This window comes from Schistocerca americana, chromosome 3 (assembly GCF_021461395.2).
Source record: "Schistocerca americana isolate TAMUIC-IGC-003095 chromosome 3, iqSchAmer2.1, whole genome shotgun sequence".
Classification (NCBI taxonomy): domain Eukaryota; kingdom Metazoa; phylum Arthropoda; class Insecta; order Orthoptera; family Acrididae; genus Schistocerca; species Schistocerca americana.
In genome coordinates this window covers 596,170,398-596,189,809 of record NC_060121.1, presented here as the reverse complement: position 1 = coordinate 596,189,809, position 19,412 = coordinate 596,170,398, and the positions used below count along the sequence as shown (strand labels likewise).

The 19,412-nt window shown below is 48.3% G+C and overlaps 3 non-coding genes across 3 annotated transcripts; all 3 read right to left on the bottom strand.

Moving 5' to 3' along the window:
* Positions 1-7,506: 7,506 nt before the first annotated feature.
* Positions 7,507-7,579, bottom strand: Trnaf-gaa. Its single transcript has one exon. It is a non-coding gene; the product is annotated as a tRNA-Phe (tRNA).
* A 15-nt stretch (positions 7,580-7,594) lies between these two features.
* Positions 7,595-7,667, bottom strand: Trnaf-gaa. The gene has a single exon. It is a non-coding gene; the product is annotated as a tRNA-Phe (tRNA).
* Positions 7,668-14,405: 6,738 nt separating this feature from the next.
* Trnas-aga lies at positions 14,406-14,487 on the bottom strand. Its single transcript has one exon. It is a non-coding gene; the product is annotated as a tRNA-Ser (tRNA).
* Positions 14,488-19,412: the final 4,925 nt, after the last annotated feature.

Below are 19,412 nucleotides of genomic sequence, written 5' to 3'. Positions count from 1 at the left end.
GGGAGCAGCTACAGTACACAGTGGCTCGGAGGATGCCGGTCGCTCGGACTGGGGCATCTCAGGGAGATCCTCATCCGTACTATTTCCATCGTGTGGGCGACGCCTCTTATTATTCAAAAGTGGCACACCCACATGAGGGACAGACGGAACAACATCAGATTTAGCACGCAAAGGAGGAAATTCTGTGTCAGGGGTGCGCAAAACCTGTGGCGGGGCGCTACTACCACTGGACTGTGCTACACCAAGAGCAGAACCACCTGCAACGAGGTCAGCGACCGTTAACTTGCGACGCTGTTCGAGAGAATTTTTTTAAACAAAAACCCTCCGCGGACAGTCGGTACGCACGTGACCACTTTCATTGCACAAAAAACAGGTGCCAACCTGACCACTATATGTTGCATGGACACGATATCCACCGATCTGCAGGTGAGATGGAATATTCTGCTTAGCGTGCATTTCGACTGAACGAATACCACTGTAACATTGCAGGCGATGTTGGTTTGACCAGCGTTCAAGGCGAATGCTCTTTACATCACCATACTTTTGTAGACCCTCCTTAAGATAGACATTACCCACCTCCGGTGGAAGGTTGTAAACACGAACATTGGTATACGTGATGGAAGCATTGGAAAGCAGCACGGTACTTACAGAATCATCCCGATGCCGAAAGAGAACTTGATGACCATATTTAGAAAGAATTTTATCAACCTGAAGTGGGTCCATGAACTTAACAAAGAAAACATACAGTTCGGTATCAAAATAAGCAGTGTGCACCTGATCCGAATGAACATCAAAGGTATCTACCAACCAATCATGAATCTCAAGGGAACTAGGTTGCACATGGCGGGTTGACTTGTCAAAAGTAAAACTAACTGTAGCCTGACGAAGAATAACCTGGGACGACATTTTCAAAATAAGCGGTCGAAACCGCTACACACAACACACTGAAATAAGGACAGAAAGTAAAACAAGGTACGAAACAACGACGGAGAAACACTCACAGAAGTTGCGACACAACACGTAAACAAAAACGATAGTCCACTATACGTAACGATACGGCGGAGCGGCAGACTAGGCACGTCCACACTGCACGGCGTCTAAAGCGGAACTACGTACCACTCGGCCACGACTGCCAGTAGCGCAAGACTGCTCTACCGACTGAGCTATCCAGGCTCACATCACGTGATCACCCCTCCCACTACGCATACTGACACATTGCCTCATGTCCTTTACTGTTGGGTAATCGTTGCGTGGAGCTGTTACTATTTAAACGTCGTCTGACTGCTGTCTATAAACTCATCACGCTAGGCTCGTAACAGGCTATCGAAGGAAGCTGACACACGATGTAAAGTCAAATTGCAGCAGTTTGTACGTCTCATATATTACAGCAGAGGAGCTACGTGTTTTGTCGACACTCACTGGACAATTGTAAAATTTACAAGCGTCTCGAATGCAGTGTTTCCCACGTATTCGCTCATTTCACGGTTCCGTTGGAGATGTTCTCCACCTCTTGACACAAAAATGAAACGCAGTCTTTTTTTTTTTTTTTTTTTTTGAAGTTTATTTACTGTCCATTCAGTCTGAAGCGGAATCTTTTCAGTACAGGTTCCTTGAGCGTCGACGTCCTGTGGAAAACGTTGAACTTCAATTTGAAGTGATAAAATCGGAGACACTGAATGCCTGCGAGGAAAATTTCTTGTGGATATTCACCGCAAACGAAGCATCGTAGGAAAACTAAAATTCTTTTGAAATGAATGTGCACGCCTATGAGGACAGCGAATCAGTCGCTTATCGCCTACACTCCATAAAAGAAAAAGAAAGGAATGACAGCGAATCAGGCGCTGTGTACCTAGACTCAATAAAATAAAGAATAAAATTGAAAAAAAGAAGAAAAAATCAAATCCTGCCTGAGTTGTCCTCTCAGTCATAGGGATGGAACACCCTTCACGCGTTCCATGATATGTTATTCAAAAATACTTCGTGGCGGCCACTAAAATTATTAGTGGAAACAGTGAGAAAATTAAAAGTATCGACGCACACGGCAAAGGAACGAGTAGTCTCTCGACCCTTACGAACTGTCCGTCAGAAGGAGAAGGAGAACACGTCTCTCCGACGCATTAATAATAAAATAAAAATTCTCCTTTCTTAAAAACCAAAATAATCCCGGTGGCAGCGCCGTGCGCAACGCATCTGTGATAGGACGCCGATGTCGGAGGAACCAGACGGTGAACAGAAGGAATAAAAACATAAAGAAATCACTTAATGACAGCGAAACACGAACACAGGATAAAACTTTGTGAAACATTCGTCGTAATTGCCACGTTGCAGTCCTTCACAAGCGTAAGCATCGTACTTGTTCAATTAGTCACTCTTCCTGTAGCATTCAATTTGCATTAACGGTGTTTTCGTACCCGGAGACAATTCAAAACACAAAAGGAAAGAAAGGTCGCAGCAGTGAAGTGTTGATTACAATAGTTTGTCGTGGGCAAATGCGAGTGCAATTTGCAGAAAATTGGCAAAGATTTTGTGATAGTCTTTCCTGGTTTTAGTGAGGTCACGTTGCGTGGACAAATAAACCAGATAGGCATAGTCGTCGTAAGTCGCAATTGCAGGAGGGCGAACACAGTATGAGCCACGATCCATACAGTGGCGGCACGCTTCGTATGCGGATATGGGTTGAAGTCTGGGATCAAAGCCGTGTTCGCAGAAAAAGTGGCAGCGCTGGTCCGGTTGATAAGTGCGAGCATCCTGGCGGCAATGTTCCAAATCGACTGTGACCTTAGGCACACGAAACGATGTTCTAAGGTGTGTCTTGGCGACAGTCTTCACACAAGCTCGATGGAGATAAGTGGATGCGGCTCAGCTATTCGTTGGTGGGGAGAATTCTGTTAACCACTTGGTACCAAAAGCTGCTGACGTCCGCTGACAGGAAGGGAGCGTGAACGTGAGCCCACGCCGTCCTCCACGCAGATCGCGGGTAGCGCGCCTCCATCTTATTACCGACTGGCCGTCCTCTTAGTCCCTGGTAGACACGTTTCACAGTCCGTGTTCGATGGTCGAGTACGTCGGCGGCGAGATACCTTTTTTGAATGTAGTATTCTCGAACATAACGCAGCTGAAACGGTATTGTAGTCGGGTCGAGAGGTGCCGCTTCAGATAGAGGCCGATGAATAGCGAACAGAACAGCTGTGGGGCTCGACGGATCCTGTTCAATGGTGACGCTCGTCCGATGAAGGAGCAACGCTGCGGCTTTCATAGCAAAATGAATGAGGCCGAGTCCACCCTGTTCGCGCGGCAAAGTACATGTTTCGTAAGACACCTTGAAAATATGTCCCCGCCACAATAGCCAATAGACTGCCTGTGTTATGGCTCTGCCCAAATTCTTGGGTACCTGAAATAACTGTGCGAGGTACCAGGCTTTGCTGAGCAAGAAAACATTTATTAAAATCACCCGCTGTGTTAATGCGAGGGTGCGAGTAGCGGACAGGCTAGCCATAGCCCGTATGCCATTTAAGACAATACGCCAGTTGTAGGACGCAGTCTGTAACAGATTGGCTTGAAAGCGAACACCCAAAATTTTGTGTTCCTGCTTCACTGTAAACCATGGGCGTTTGAAGCCCCGTGTCGCCGCATAGATAGGCAGAAAAACCGTCTTACGGGTATTGATGCTCGCACCGGATGCACGTTCATACTGTGTAAGAACAGCGCGTATTGTATTGAAGTCGGTGGCCGAGGACACCAAGAGGCCAAGGTCGTCAGCATAAGCGCGACAAACGTGCTTCTCTTCTCCAATACGTATTCCTCTACAAACACTGTGCAACTTACGCAACAAAGGATCTAAGGAAATTGCGTAAAGCGCCATTGACAGAGGGCACCCTTGTTTGACTGAACAGCAGAGCGGAACTGGTTTCGATAAAAATCCATTGATACTAATCCGTGAGGTGGAATTTTTGAAAAGGTTAAAAATCATAGTTATATACTTTACACCGAAACCAAATTTCTGTAGCACTCGCCGGAGATATTGGTGGCTAACTCTGTCAAAAGCCATTGCAAAATCGATGGATAAAATGCCAAAAGGAATCCTATTCGTCGAAGCATAGGCAATGGCATCGCGGTATGTCGACACAGCACCATAGAGAGTGCGTTTCGGCACTGCACAGTATTGAAAGGGACTAATCAGTTTTTTCATGACCAGCTTCAAGCGAGAGGAGACACATTTGGTGAAGAGTTTATAATCACCATTAAGAAGGGTGATTGGTCTAAGATTGCACAGTTTCCTGGTGACTGGAACCTTTGGAGCCAAGACCACAATACCTTCCAGGAAGGACGCAGGGACATCCACACCATTTAAAATTTCATTAAAAACATCAGTCAGGGCCGAGCCAAACAAGTGCCAAAAATGCATATAAAATTCCGGTGGAAACCCATCAGCGCCCGGTGATTTATTCTGGGAACGCAGTTTTAAGACATCACTCACTTCCTCCACGGTAAAGTTTTCTGTGAGGCGACGGCGATCCGCTACGGATAAGACGTACGGAACGTCGTGGAGAAGCTCTGAAATCGCGGCAGCATCAGTGTATTTCTCACTGAAAAGTTCGATGAAGTGACGGTGGGCCTCGGCAAGAATTGCCGCCTGGCTATGAAGCCGCGCACCGTCAGCTGATTCCAGCTCTGTGACGTAACGTCGCTTTGCGCGCCGGCGTTCGCGCAGCTGATGAAACACGGAAGGCGCTTCATCAGCCAGCGCCCCGGGGGCTCGGCTCCGTACGACAGATCCGCGCAACGATTCCCTTTTCAAATCCAGAAGACGGTGTTTTATACGCCGAATTGTCGCCATCCGAAGAGCGGGATTATTTGTGTGCAGGTGGATGGCATCATTTAAACAGCTCTCGTAAAATTGCAATGTAGAACGCTCCCAGTGAACAACATGCTGACTGAACTCCAGGATGGCCTTGCGTAATGCCGGCTTATCAGATTCTACCCACCATGACAAAGTGGAGGCATATAGGCCGCGATATTTCAGCACCCTCTGCCACACACGCACGATAACCGGCGCAAAATGTGGGTGTGAGAGATGTCGCGCATTAAACTTCCATAATCGACTGGCGCGGGGTTTAATCACCAACAGAGAATGAAAGCGGCAGACGTACGCACAATGATCGGCAAAAATCACGGGGTGAACAGAGGATTCCGTAAGACAGTGCTGTTTATCACGAGAAACATAAATTCTATCAAGCCGACTCCTATCCGTGGGGTAAAAGAAAGTAAGTCCCACGTCCCGCGGGTGTAAATAACACCACGAGTCAATTAAATTCATCTCCGTAACGAGCGTCTGTAATTCTAGGCACTTATACGGCCGTGGCTCCTGATCTCTATCTTCCAGCACGCAGTTAAAATCGCCGCCCATGACTACAGGCAGATGGGGGCCCCGTAAAAGGTGACAAATGTCACTACTATAAAACACACGGCGACGCGGCTGCCCGTCGGCACCAGAAGGGGCGTACACGTTAATATATCGTACTTTGTTGATCGTGCAAGCTACACCTCGACCGTTAGGAATTGTAGCGACATTACTATAAGCATGATCAACACGAATTAAAATGGCAGTACCACAATTACACTCAATATCAAAGTTCAAGAGTACCTGATAGCCCGGAATTGAGTGAAGTAGATCTATCACAACCTCCTGCAAAAACACTACGTCAGCAGCAATGTAATGTAAAAAACCCACAAAACTTGCAAACTTCACAGGCGACTCCAATTTATTAAGATTAATAGTAGCCACAACTGATGGAGGGCGTGCTACCATAGACTACAGGGAAAAACAAATAAAACAAATTAGACGGCAGGAGTGGACCCACCCACCTCCTCCATATCGTCTGCCCAGTCACAACGTGCAGATGCTGCAGCCGAAGTAGGCGGTTCTTGTGTGGGAGGTGCAGACGCGGAATCCTGCGAAGGGGGGCGCGTGCGACGCTGGGGAGTGTCTTCCGCCTTACGCTTAACCGAAAGTTGTGCCGGGTTCGTTGCCTGAGACGTCGTAGTGTCCATTGCTAGATTTACATCAGAGTGGTGCAACATTTCCTTTAACTGCCGGACAACCTCTTCCCGCCTGTCTTCCGACACTCTTGTCGTAGGCGCTGGCTGACTGCTCGCCACAGGACGCTGTGGACGACGCCCCGCCGCAACCGACGGCCGAGATTCGACTACGGGGCGGGGCAAGGGCTTGTGCGCCGGCTTTTGCACAGATTTTGGCTTTTGTTTCGACTTCGGACGGGTAACCTGCTTCCACTCCGGAGACGGGCTGCGTTCTCCGCGAGAAAAGGATCGTTTTTCTAAAATCCGTGAACTACTGGCACTGCGGAAGCGGTCAGTATTGCCACGCCTGTCCGAAACACTTTCACGCCTTGGCTTTGGTTCCTGTGAAGCAGGAGCCCCGTCCGGAACACCTTGAAGTACGGAATTAGATGGTGACGAATCCACAACAGCAACAGGGGGGGTAACCACCTGAACGGGTTCTGATCCGGTCCGTTCCGGAACTTCAGGCACAGCCGGAGGCGGAATCGGTACAGTAGCGGCGGGAACTGACTGAGAAAGTACGGACATGTCTTGAACAGCATCAGTACCGGTGGCAGTGGCATCGGTATCCATCGCGATCGCATCATCTAACGGTGTTTCCGTGTCCGCGGAACGTGCCGATGAACGCGGAACACCTAACAACACGGCCGCGTACGACGCGTCGTCATCTTGCCCACGGGGCGGCAGCTGCACAGGGCGCCTACGCCTAGGACAATTTTGCCGAAAATGGTCTGTGGCATTACAATAGGAACAGGTTTGTGGCTGACCACTATACGAAATAAACGCCCGGTGGCCGGCCATAACCAAAAACGAAGGAACGTGCTTCCTCACAATCATTTTGACACTACGGATACCGTTCTCAACCTGATAGATATAAGCGGACGACCACTTTTCCTTCGTAATCGACAAAACCGTGCCATAAGGCATAAGGCTCCGAGCTATTGTCTCATTCCTAGATTCAAACGGAAGATTGAATACCCGAACATTTCGAATACCAAATCCAGCATTCGACAGAGTCACATTGCTAATTGTCCCATCAGAGTGTTTGAATTTACGTACGCCACCGTTTTCACTGACAAGGGCATCACACAATTCCGGACATTTCAATTTTACGAACAAAGAGTTCAGGAACGCGTCTAATTGCAAGCCTAGCACATCACTTTCAGGAAGTTTCAAATCGTTCTTCATCCACGAATGAATTTCGAAAGCAGACGGTCGGGTTACGTTTCTATCAAATTCGCATTGGATATTATTTTCTCGGTCTTCAGAATCCATCTTAACTTACAGTTCAGCTGACTACAGCAGCGAAGAAACAGTCACCGCGATGAACCGCCGCCGACCGCGAAGCACACGTAAACACCGCCCGACACGCCGGAGCGGACGCGCGATGTGTTCGGGCCCACGACTCCGAAGAGAGTGACGAATGCATGCCGAAACCCGGGATCGAACCAGGGACCTTTAGATCTTCAGTCTAACGCTCTCCCAACTGAGCTATTTCGGCTGACAAACGAATGCATGCCGAAACCCGGGATCGAACCAGGGACCTTTAGATCTTCAGTTTAACGCTCTCCCAACTGAGCTATTTCGGCTGACGTGGAACGTCTCTGTTTTGCACGTCGTCGTTAACCTCTGCCTCGTCTCGTCGCCAATTTCACAGTCATCTTCGTCTGATAAGACACAGGGACGCTGAAAGGCGAGCAGCAGATGCAGTGAAGTACCACACACATTTCTTCTGCTTCCGTCATCGTAACAAGCAAACATGTCGACTCGATTCGTGTAATATTGACTTCGCTGGCGCTAGAAAACCTGTGATATATCGATGCCACGTGCAACTCGTGTGCAGAGAACGAGACACAAGAAGGAGTGAGCCTCTCCACCGTGTGAGAGGCAGTATCTAGCAGATACACGCGGTAAAACATTTGACTTGCGCTAGCTCATAAATTGCTACACGTCATCGTCTGCAAGCTAAAATAGACACGTCTGCACTGCCCAGAGAGGCGACACTTGTACTGACACCTGGTGGACGGCTGTGAGACGAGGAGATGAGCTGTGGCTTCTGGGCGCGACTGTAGCGCTGCGCCCTGTAGCCAAGAACACTGCACATTGCTGGCGACCCACGTGTTTAGTAGTGACTCAACCGCTAGGATGCAGCTGAACGTCCATCTTCTGAGGGCGAGAAAATTTTCGCAGTCGGCAGGACTCGAACCTACGCTCCCAGAGACAATCTGATTTCAAGTCAGACGCCTTAACCACTTTTTTTTTCTTTTGTTTCTATTAGTGGATTTTTTTAAATTTTTATTTATTTATTTATTTATTTATTTATTTATTTATTTTTTTTTTTTTTGCGGTGGTAGATCTGAGAATCACTACGTCTCAAGCTCGTCTTCACTTTATAATAGCAGAAATGTTTCCGTGTCGTGCTGCATTCGTCGATGATTCAGTTTCCTGAAGGCATGATTCAAAGCGTTGAGAGTATGTTCGCCGAGATTACCGCCGTGCTGTTTTCTTGCAGTGATTGACTAAAGTAACTGTGTACTATTGTGTGTTCCTTGAGTTGGTGGAGACAAAAACAACAAGATCAGAGGTTTCTCTTTCAGCATCGTAAATAATAATAGAAAAATAAAGTTCCGTATAGAGGAAAGATGGGTATCTAGAAAGAAATACTCTCCCGTCTGTTAAACTTCGTCAAATTAAACTATACTTGTCTTCTGGGTAACGTAAAAAACCAGAAATAAATACTGGCTCCACAAGTTTGGCATCCTGTTGCATGCTGCTTCTCGTTGACCTTAGGTGCACACATTGTACAACCTATGAAGCAATGGAGTCCTGAAAACTGACAATTAGATACCCTGATAATAGAAGAAATAAATAAAAAAAGCAATGATCGTACCCATTGGTTCGCACAGTTAAAGCTTCCCATCATTCAAAGCAACGGTGAGAAAATTCTGAAACTTTTCTTTATACTTTCGTAATCGTTTGATCGCGTAATATTCGGCAATAAGATACATATGAAAATCAGAAAGTGTAGGCGTTTTAGTCGTCAGCATATAATATAGGTACTGTCCAATTAACCAGGTATAGCTATTGTTTTTAGATTTCGACAATAATTTCCAGTCCGGGTGGAATATATCTTGCAGTTGTATTGCGGATGGCGTCGTTCTATTAACAAGAGCCAGTTTCATTCTCGTCCAATTCCAGATTTGCATCTGATCTCTGCAGTATAATATGTGTTGCAATGTTTCCACATGGCCACATGTGTCGCAAGTTGGTGTAGGCCGTAGTTGGATCTTACACAATTTCTCCCCCGTGGGCATCACCTCGTTCACAACATCATACCACACGGAACGAACTCGGGAATGAAGAAGAGGAGTGCTGATATTCATCCAAATTTGTCGCCAGTTCTTGCCAGGATACTTCATTTCTATAGAGTTATTCTGTTGCCGATTCGTAAAGACACTGTAGACAGCCGCAGCAGTGAGTGGTTGCAGGTGTTGATGCACATAGCTGGACTCCACGTAATATCGGCGAATATGAACGAGCTCAGGATGGATATGTCCAACATTTATCGGTGGCGTCATATCCGGTGGTCTTAACTGCTGGAATAGACGCGCTGTAAGACCTGTCTGACTACATCGTAAAATCCTTGATGTTCGAGCTAGAAAAATCGCTAACCACTGTAATTCAACATTTTTAAGGACTGAACCACCTTTATACCGAGGTAAAGCGGTAGCCTTGAAAGCGACTTTAAAAATATTACCTCGCCAAATGTACCAGCCTGAAAGGGCTAAAATTCTGTTTGCAATATCAGGAGGAATAGGGAGAACAGCGGCAACATTGTAAATCTTGCTGAGAACATAATAATTGACGAAATGTGCTCTCTGAATCCTGTCTAAACACCGATATTGTGCTCTCGAATCAAAGCTCGAAGGACGTTGAGCTTCAGTTCCCAATTCACTCTTACCATTTCCCGTGGATTCGGAGTGAGAATCAAACCAAGGTGCTTGAGCTGGTTGGTTGCCTCTAACCAAACGGTGTTCGCGAAGCGAGCCTGCGGACCTAAATGCAAGACTTTGGATTTCCGTTCGTAAAGGCGTGCACCGCAGGCGCTGGCATACCGGTGGACAAGCCGCCGCACGGTATCGAACTCTTCGTCGTTGTTGATAAGGACGCTGATATCGTCCGCATAGGCATGACAGACGGTCTTGGTATTCAGCGTTTGAAGACCCGGTAAGGTGACGCAAAACGTTTTCAGTAGTGGCTCTATAGCAATGGCGAAAAGAGTCGTGGAAAGCGGGCACCCTTGTCGCAGACCTTGTTGAATGGGCACAGGGGCTGTTAACTGGCCGTTGAATTTCACGCGGGAAGACGTATTGCAGATACAGTTCCTTATTATCTGTACGAAATGCTGGTTGAAACCCAGTTTCTCCAGCGTTCTGAATAGAAATCCATGGTTAGTCCTATCAAATGCCTTGTCGAAGTCAAAAAAGACTATTGCCAACGTGGTCTTGCAAGTCCAAGTCAAATATGCAATATGTCGGTATTCGCACAGGGCGTCTATCATCGATCGACCAGTAACCACGTTCATGTGGTATGAACCAAGCACTTTACTAAGGACTGGCTTCAGTCTGGCATTCAGAATCCGAGTAAAGATTTTGAAATCTGCATTGAATAGGGTGATTGGTCGTAAGTTATTGAGTGAAGTCCCTCGTGACGGTTTGGAGACTAAGACTATCAGGCCCTCAGTGAACTGCGATGGAAAAGCAGTATTCGTTAACAATTCATTATACATGATAGTCAGTTCGTCGCCGAAAACATCCCAATACCGAAGATAAAATTCAACCGGCAAACCGTCTGATCCTGCAGCTTTTCCTTTCGCCGCAGACGTAATGATTGACTTCACTTCGAAGTTAGTTATGTTGGCCAGGAGCTGTGCGTGGTCGTCCGGGTCCACCGATGCCGTAATGTTAGACAAAAATTTCTCTCCCGCCTCTACATCTGTGTCAGGCAGTGAGTAAAGTTGCCGGAAATGATTCCGAATAAAAGCCTTAATCTCGCCTTGCTCATCATAAACACGACCACCGTCATCTGTCAGTTGAGTAATGATTTTTTGTCTGCCTCTTTTAGCTTCCCGTATGACGTGGTACAAGGACGCTGACTCGTTAAAGGTGTCTGAGATCCTTCTTCAGGTCGCCGTCGTCCAACAGTGCGACGTTCAGTTGCCATACGCCTCGACCCAAAAAGGTTTTCTGCGAGACGTGCCTAAGCGTTATGTGATACGCACAGTGGTCGCTAAAATTAACAGGCCAAATTTCACAAACCCTGGCAGCGCTTAAAATGTCTTTAGATACATAAAACCTATCCAGACGACTAGCGGAGGCAGCGGTAACATAAGTATATCCGGTCACCTGCGGGCGAAGTAAGCACCAGGTATCTTGTAAGTCCAGCCCATCAATTAAATCTCGCAACTCCAAACAAAAATTAAAATTCGGACACTGGTCTTCTCTGCGTACAACACAATTAAAATCGCCGCCCAATAAAATCTTCGAACAACCACAGGATAATAATGGCACAATTTCATCGCGATAAAAAACACTCCTATCCCTTCGGCCTGTAGATACAGTCGGGGCATAGACGTTGACCAAAAGCAAATCTTCGAATTGTACGACAATCCCTCGACCCGTTTCTAAAATCGCTCGAGGTCTACAAGTGATGCCCGCTTTGTACAAAATTGCAGTCCCTGCCTCATCGCCAATATTTATGAGGGCCTCATAGCCTGTGACATTCCCGACCTTGGGTGTGACGACTTCTTGTAGGAAAACGATATCAAAAATGGTTCAAATGGCTCTGAGCACTATGGGACTCAACTGCTGAGGTCATTAGTCCCCTAGAACTTAGAACTAGTTAAACCTAACTAACCTAAGGACATCACAAACATCCATGCCCGAGGCAGGATTCGAACCTGCGACCGTAGCGGTCTTGCGGTTCCAGACTGCAGCGCCTTTAACCGCACGGCCACTTCGGCCGGCAAAACGATATCTATATCGGCGGCATACACATAGTCAGTCAAACATTTCAATTTTACATCAGATGTTATTCGATTTATATTAGCAGTTGCAATTTGGAATCCCGCATAAGAAGGGTGATGCCATGTTAATGCGTATCGTCAGCCCAGGAAGGCTGCCTGCTCGACCCCGGCGAGTGAGCGGTATCCATAAATGCATCGGGTCCAGAACTGTCGACATGCATCCCCATATCGGCCTCCTCTGAATGCTGCACGACCTGTATTCCATCGTCTGTGACGATTCTCTCACATTCATCCGTCGGGAACTGCTTGATAGTACGCTGCAGTTTCTGTTCAAGAGTACGAGTTTCCTCGTCACTCTGCTTACGGACCGATTTCTTTTGTCGTCCTTTCTTCTGAGGACGGGTGTCCTCGACTTGTTCGTTGTTGTCAGATTTCGCAGCGGTAGGGGTAGCTCCCGTGGGAGACTGTTCTTTGCCGGAAACTACGCTGACTGGAGAAGACACTTCAAGGGGATGGGAAACTCGCGGCTGGTCATCAGAGTCCTCAGGTGGAAGACTCTCCACAGATGTGAGCATATGTTGATCGGGCAACCGAGGCGGAAGTTCCACACGGACCACGCCAGCATCGGAAGGGCACGAATTTCCGGCCCCGTCGTTTGCATAGTTTTCCACGTCAGGAGCAACGGGCATTCGGCTCGCCGTAGCTGTGTTTACATCGGCGGCGGTCACGTCTGGCACAACCTCAGCCGCGTGCAGATGTGGCGCGCCAACGACAGACGGACCGACAAGGCTCTCGGCATACGTCGGCCTATTACCATCCTGCCCAGCTACATGGCCATCACGTTGTCGGAAAACACGACGCACTGGTTTAGCACGGGGACACGCGGCCTTCATATGGTCCGGAGAGCCACAAAGGACACATGTACGTGGTTGCCCCTCGCACATTACGAGTGCCCGGAAGCCTTGTACCACGACGTTCGACGGGATATGCTTGGATAGATCAATTCGCGCCACCCGGACACCATTATCCACATTGAAGTGTTTAAGTCCGCTCCACTGTTCTTGGTGAATTTCCAATACGTTCCCATACTGGGACAGACATTGCTGAATACGGTCAAGATCAATTTCAAATGGTAGGTTGAATACACGGACCGTGCGCAGGCCTAACCCAGCATGGGTAACGATAACTTTACAAATTTTACCATCAGAATTAACGAACTCGGCGGTACCCTTAGTTAAGTCCATTACACGTAAACAGGGCTCGGCACTAACAAGTTTCACGTAGACGGCATTCGCCAGAAAATCGTATGAAAATCATAAAACTTCTTCGTCTTTAAGACCCAATCTGTCGAAGAAAAAATCGACTAATTCGTAGACATGTGGTCGGCCAAAACCGAACGGAAATTGGAAACGCAACGTGTAACGGCGTAACTGATCATCCATGGCAAAGGCCATGATGTACTCACAAGAACGAAGCCAGCTGCAGGCGCCGCCAAACACGCGCGGAGCGAGCACTCTGGCGCGTCTGCACACGGCCGCTGCTGCGGCGGAACTGTGTACCACTCGGCCACGACTACCGGTCGCAGAGGCGTGTCTCGGCAAGTGCAACTACTCCTTTACAAGCAATCTGATGGCAGAACACGACATGGCCTCACTCGTTTCTGTAGCGCTTTCGTTGCCAGGACGTTAGCCGTTACGACAGTGTATTAATTTTCGCCTGGACGGGGGCTTGAACCCGGGACCCTTTGGTTGAAGGTACAGCGCTCTACCGACTGGGCTATCCGGTCCCTCAGCCGAGCGTTGTAGTACATGCTGCATGGTGTGCGAGTGATTCGCGTGTCGTTATTCCTGGCTTATGGCCAGACTTCCCACTGACGCACCGCTGACGCTAGTTTTGTGTCGTCTTAAACGATGGCCATACTTGCAAGCAGCTGCGAGATCTTAAGAAAAGAAACGCTGCACCACTGCTTTTGCCACACTCGAATGAACTGAATTGCGCTTCTTAGAAAGAAATGAATGCTCGCTGTGTCCAACACTTTCAAGCACACCTGTGTACTCACACAGACGGCGACGACGCGACAAAATGACGGGGGCGCGTTCGTGGGCCTGCGACTGATTTCTGCAGTACTAGCGTCCGTGCGAGGTGAACCGGTAGCCACAACAGGCAGCGGCCGTCGCGAAACAGTATTCTTAAAAAATAAATTTCCGTCTTGTTGAGAATGGTGTCACTGGTTTGGATCCGCTTTCACCCACGCATGTCACATGTGTGCGAAAATTTCTGCTCGTTTTTACGCAAAATCGCACGCAGCCGGTAGGATTCGAACCTACGCTCCCACAGGGAATCTAATTTCTAGTCAGACGCCTTAACCACTCGCCCACGACTGCCGGTCGGATAAGCGACTCTCGACTAGTCAAACTGCTCCTTTTAAAGCAACCTGACGGCAGAAAACGGCATGACCTCACTCGTTTCTCTACTGCTTCCGTTGCCAGCACATTAGCCGTTACGACAGTGTATTAATTTTGGCCTGCACAGGGGCTTGAACCCGGGACCATTTGGCGGAAGGCCTAGCGCTCTGCCGACTGAGCTATCCTGTGCCTCTGCCAAGCATAATGGTACAGCTGCAATGTGTGCGAGTGATTTGCGTGTCGTAATTGCTAGCTTGTGGCTCCAATGGCGACTTCACCGACTTCACACTGACGCTAGTTTTCTGTCGTGTTAAACGTTGGACACACTTCCAAGCAGCTGCGAGATCTCACGAAAAGAAACGCTGCACCACTGTTTATGTTTTTATTTTTTAAAATAATTTTTTTTGTTTTATTTTTTTTTTAAATTAATTGCCGACTGGCGTGATGAATAGAGTGGAACTTAACATTTGGAGTCCGTTGGCTGGAGGAAGAGGAAAGAATGTCTGGAGCCACAAAGGAAACGGAAACAACGCGCCAAAACTAAAGAAATTCATCGTTTCCTGCTGGAAGAAAAAAAATGGTTCAAATGGCTCTGAGCACTATGGGACTTAACATCTGTGGTCATCAGTCCCCTAGAACTTAGAACTACTTAAACCTAACTAACCTAAGGACATCACACACATCCATGCCCGAGGCAGGATTCGAGCCTGCGACCGTAGCAGTCGCGCGGTTCCGGACTGCGCGCCTAGAACCGCTAGACCACCGCGGCCGGCCCGGGAGTGCTGGAAGAGAACGACAAGAAGTGCAGTGGGAGAAGAAAAAGAAAAGACGAAGAACTTAGAAGCCCTCAACTCTGGCGGGACATGATATTAAGAAACGAACGTGAGAGAAAAAAAAAAAAAAAATGAGGAAACTCTATTTCTCCATAATGGGAAAAAAATGAAATGGCAGATAATTTGGCAACTAAAAACAAAACACCTTTTTCATTTCAATGTGTTTCTAGTTTCTTCTTCAGTTTTCTGTTTCCGAATTCTTCGTAACGTCAACACGCTATTACATCTGTTCACATTTCAGGACCAGAATCGACGTCGTCATTAAGGTTGGAGAACAGTCGGTGCCAGATTGAAGACTTTCCGAAATTGCTGTTCAATGGGGATTTGCAAAAAGCGCTGAATCCATCGCTGACATGAGGCTGTCCTCCGGAGCATTTGATGGCGCTCCCACAGATAAAACAAGTAGTCGACTGGATCAATTACATTTTTGGCAAATATAGCGTAAGTGGTATGCCCTAAAATCCACACTGTAGGATTTCGCTTAGATTGCGGAAAAGGTTTAATGTCGGGGATGACAACCGCTAGCGGGGGAAACGACCGCTTGTCAGTCCTGTTAATGAGTGCGAGCATGTCGCGGGAAATAGCCCACACATCTCGTGTGGTTCTGCAAAGAAACCGATGCTCAAGTGTACCCCGTTCGTCACAGTACTCGCACTTAGAGGACGGAATTAGGTGAATAGTCGCCAGTCGGTCGTTGGTGGTCACAGTGCGAGTGATGACCGTATACCAAGTGCTTCGCACTTCCTTCGATAACAACTTGTTGCTGACGTTTTGCCAAACAAGAACCCAGTTGTTGTGGGGATACTGACGGACTAAATTATTCGGTGGTGGCAAACCAATCACCTCATGATACACAGAGAAGTGGCAGACCGCGTCCTGCGGTCGCGAGCTAGTGAAACATGATAACTGCGGGACAAGAAAAAATCACTGAGTACAGCAAGCTTGTAAGGTATCCGCGAGACATTGATCGGTGCACTGTCAGAAAGGGGCTCATGGGCGCGGAAGAGGGCAGCCGTCGTACTGTGAGGGCTGTTCTCGACAATGGTGGCAATTCTGTTGATAAGCAGGGCAGAACATTTGCTTCTGACATCTACGAGACCAAGTCCTCCGCGAGACGGAGGCTGGGTACATGTGGCAAGTTTTACTTTGAAAATATGGCCACGCCACAGCAGCCAGTGTGCTGCTTGGCTGATCGTGCGTGCCAACGGAGGTGGGACGTTGAGCACTTGGGCCACATACCACGCTTTAGCCAGAATGTGAATATTTATCAACTCGACACGCTGTAGAAGATGTAATTGCCGGGTGGCGTGACGGACCATGAGACCCTTGACAGTCGTCGAAATACGGCGCCAGTTGTGAGCGGCCATCTTTATGGGGCAAGCAAATAAGTGAATGCCGAGCAACATGTGGGAGGCAGCGACGGTGTACCATGAATCGGCAGCATAGCCGCGACAGGCACCTATTGGGAGCAGCACCGTTTTATGCGGGTTCAGTTCCGCACCTGTAGCCTGGGCAAAAAGACTGAACAGAGGTTTAACTAAAGGGATGTCCTTTTCTTGTCGTATAAAGACGCCGACATCGTCGGCGTACGCAACGCACGACGCCCGTACACCCTCTACATCGATCCCACTGACAGTGCGCCCAATTCGGCGGAGGAGGGGGTCAAGAGCGATAACAAAGAGGGACATAGACAGGGGACACCCTTGCCGCACATATCTTGCAATTATAAAGGGAGCCGAAAGGGTGATATTTATCAGAATGCGAGAAGACGCTCTCGTGAGGACATTTTTAAGGACGGAGACAAAGTTCATATGAAAGCCGATGTGACCTAACAGGGCAAAGAGGTAATCGTGGTTAATCCTATCAAAGGCCTTCCGAAAGTCAATCGATAGAATCGCCCCTGGAGTCCGTGTGGCAGCAGTGTGAGCCACGACGTCCCTATACGTGCTCACGGCGGCAAGGATACCCGTCCCTGTCACAGCGGACATCTGAAAAGGGCTAACGATTTTTCGCATCACAGTGTGCAGCCTGGTTGCGATGCATTTGCTGAAAAGTTTGTAGTCACTGTTCAATAGCGTGATCGGGCGAAAGATTTCAACTTTGTCAGCCCCGGCGGTCTTAGGGAGAAGAACGACTATACCCTCTAGGAACTCTGCCGGACACGGAAGGCCACTCAACAATTCATTTGCGACCTTTGTGAGGATAGGTTCTAAGACATCCCAGAATTCGAGGTAGAATTCTAAAGGAATTCCGTCAGGGTCCGGGGACTTGTTTCGAGCAGACAATCTGAGTGCATCGCTCATGTCCTCCGTCGTGATGGCGGAAAGGAGGGTGTCATTGTCCTCACGAGTAAGCAGGTTCCGCATTTCACCCATGAGTACATGTGCGGCCGCCCTATCGTGGTCGCTACGTTGAAACGTGGCACTAAAATGAGCAAAACTATGCGCGCGAATGTCCCTCTCAGTGGTTAGTCGCTCCCCAGTCTCCAGTCTAAGACACCGGATACATTTAGTAACACCCCGTCTCCGCACTCTCTCGATATGGTGAATAGTCGGTGACTCATCAAACGTCCCTACACAGCGACTTCTAAGTAAGGAGCCCTGAAAATCTTGGGCTTGCAATTTAAAAATTTGGGCTTTGACAGCTTTTAACTGAATCAGAAATTGCTCATCGACAATATCCGGTAGAGAGACGGCATCTTTTAAAATCTGATAATAATATCCAGTGGTTCTGTGTTTCCACAGCGCAGCTTCGGCGCTAAAACACTTTAAAACAGCACGGATAGACGGTTTGGCCAGGTGAACCCACCAATTGACAACCGAGGCATAGTTAGTCAGCTTTTCGCCGCAGGAAGAGAGCATATCGTGAATATTTGCCGACGCAACGAGGGGGCACGGACATGGGCCACTTTAGACTTGCACACCCGAGATCGACGTAACTGGCGGAGTTGCGGCGCGCGAAGGTCACAGAAGAAGGCACAGTGATCGGAAAAACAGACAGGGGCGACGTCGGCACTAAGTAGGTGATCTGCTGTGCAGGTAGACACAAAGAACCTATCAAGTCTACTAGCCCCATTTCGATAGAAATACGTAAAGACGTGCTCTTGAGGAAAGAGACCACGCCACACATCTGCTAACTGGAAGCTGGCAATCAGACGATCGAGGTCGACGCACTTATGAGCCGTGGGAAACTGATCACTGTCCGCAACCACGCAATTAAAATCGCCCCCCCATCACGACGGGCAGCGTCGGGCTACCAATCAAGGTGGGTACATCTTCAATGAAAAATCTCGCTCTCGCCCTCTTTAAACTGGTGCCAGACGGAGCGTAAATGTTAACTAGTTGCAGTCCTCCAATAACGCACGAGATCCCTCTGCCGGTCGGTAGTCGTTTGATTCGTATCGGCTCTTCTGCAGACTTATATAAGATAGCGGTACCACACCTAGCTTCCGGGTCGATATTATAAATGGCGGAATATCCCGTTAAAACATCAAGGGACACAACGCCCACTTCCTGCAGAAAAATAAAATCGTACCGACAATGTTGGATAAAATTTGCCAAGACTTGCAATTTCTGAGGAGCCGCAATACAGTTGATATTAAATGTGGCTATTTTAACCATGTAGCTACAGGACGCATGGGTGCTGGGCGCAGAGATATAGTTTTGAAAGGGAGTCACCAGTAAGGCGCAGACTCACCGGAGACGGAAAGCAGGGTACCGTGGCAGTTACATGTCAACATCGTCCGCCCAGGAGAGCGGCGCAGGATTGGTCGTGTCACCGTCCGACAGACTGCCGCCGGTAGTGTCTCCCGACGGGGTTTTCCGTGACGCGCGAGTCTGAGATTTGCGCTGTTTACGAGATTCCGTATCACTACTAACCTTTTTCGACGGGGGCGAAATTTCCCGGCCGCCGGTACCCTGTCGTAGCATACCCTTAAGCTTCTGACTTTGCTCTCGCACACGTTTTTCGCGTTGCGTGGCAAAGTCAGTATCCTGCAACTTAGTCTTTACGTTCCCCACTGAGGGAACAGAGTGCGGTTCTACATCCATAACCAAATTTTCCGCGTGAGGT